The sequence below is a fragment of the Pseudorasbora parva genome, chromosome 18 (assembly GCF_024679245.1).
Source record: "Pseudorasbora parva isolate DD20220531a chromosome 18, ASM2467924v1, whole genome shotgun sequence".
NCBI classification, from domain to species: domain Eukaryota; kingdom Metazoa; phylum Chordata; class Actinopteri; order Cypriniformes; family Gobionidae; genus Pseudorasbora; species Pseudorasbora parva.
This window is the reverse complement of record NC_090189.1, coordinates 6,524,667-6,526,403: the sequence shown is the minus strand read 5'-3', so window position 1 is coordinate 6,526,403 and position 1,737 is coordinate 6,524,667. Positions and strand designations below refer to the sequence as shown.

Genomic DNA, 1,737 nt, shown 5'->3' with positions numbered 1-1,737 from the left:
CTGACATCCACCTTGCGATCTTCTGCAGACACAGGTTCAGTGTCAGGCGCATCCAATGGAAAGTACTTTTTGAAGAAAGCACTCATTTTCTTGCCTTCAGTACTTTCTGAAAAAAGAAGAAAACAAATAATATGTTATTAGAAACATCACTAACTGCAGATCAAAAATGAATAATTAGTTCAACATGAAAATACATTTTTGTTTGCATCTCATTCGTTCTGCACACACACAGTTCAGTAATTTACGGGAGTGTCGACCACATTTACTCAAACTATACTCAGTGTGTACGGAACAGAACTGATAGTTGTTAATGACGTTAAATGCGGTCGTCACTCCTGAAACTTTACAGTGTGTGCGTGGACATTGTAATATTGACTCTCAAATGCTCTGTTGACATTCACCTCCTGGGCCGTTGATTTCAGAAGCATCCCTAACATCAACCTTCCAACCAGACACAGGTTCAGTGTCAGGCGCATCCAACGGGAAATACTTTTTGAAGAAAGCATTTATTTTCTTCTTTTTAGTACTTTCTGAAAAAAGAAGAAAACAAATAAAATGTTATTAGAAACATCACTAACTGCAGGTCAAAAATTAATAATTAGTCCAACTTGAAAGAAATTTCTGTTTGCATCTCATTCGTTCTGCACACACACAGTTCAGTAATTTACGGGAGTGTCGACCACATTTACTCAAACTATACACAGTGTGTACGGAACAGAACTGATAGTTGTTAAATGACGTTAAATGTGGTCGTCACTCCTGAAACGTTACAGTGTGTGCGTGGACATTGTAATATTGACTCTCAAAAGCTCTTTTGACATTCACCTCCTGGGCCGCTCATTTCAGGAGAAGCACTCACACCATCACTGACATCCACCTTCCGATCTTCTGCAGACACAGGTTCAGTGTCAGGAACGTTTGCGTCTGGGACACACGATTCCTTGGGTTCAGGCAGATCCAATTCAGGTTCCGTCACGGGATCACACAAAGGCTCAGCCGGATCGATCGGAAAATACTTTTGTAAGCAAGCACTCATTTTCTTAATCACTTTAGTAAAAAGAAGAAGAAAACAAATAATCTTTTATTAGAAACATCACTTACCACAGGTCAAAAATGAATAATTGGTCAAACATACATTCCTGTTTGCATCTTATTCGTTCTGCACACACACAGTTCAGTAATTTACAGGATTGACGACCACATTTACAAAAACTAAACACAGTGTGTTGGAACTAAACTGCACAACTAGTTGTTAATGACGTTAAATGCGGTCGTCACTCCTGAAACTTTACAGTTTGTACTTGGCCACTGTAATATTGCATCTCAAATGCTCTGTTGACATTCACCTCTTTTAGGGCTGTAGTTTTTGTTTTCTGGCACTTCTGCTGGCCAGCGGACAGTAACCAGATTCACTTCAGGTTCAGGAGCTGGATTCATCCAAAAGAGTGTTCTGATGAATCCACTAATTTTTCTCACCATCCACTCTGGGGTAGTTTCTGAAAAACAAATAATGTGTTATTAGAAACATCTCAAACCACAGATTAGACATGAATAATTAGTCTGACTGAAAATACATTTCTGTTTGCTTCTCATTGTAATGTGGCATCTCAAATGCTCTGTTGAAATCAGGGTTGGGAAGGACACTTTTAAAGTGTATTTCACTAAAATCCATTAAATTAGATAAACAGGGTAAATGTACTCTTTTTGTCTTCTGGGAAACATCGTTATTAGTTTCTG

The 1,737-nt window shown here is 38.5% G+C and overlaps 1 long non-coding RNA gene across 1 annotated transcript; it reads right to left on the bottom strand.

The window, feature by feature from the left end:
- On the bottom strand, positions 1-1,484 carry LOC137046883 (uncharacterized). The gene is made up of 3 exons (XR_010899108.1): positions 1,347-1,484; positions 826-1,047; positions 1-106 (listed from the first exon to the last, which is right to left on the bottom strand). It is a non-coding gene; the product is annotated as an uncharacterized lncRNA (long non-coding RNA).
- Between the last annotated feature and the right edge of the window lie 253 nt (positions 1,485-1,737).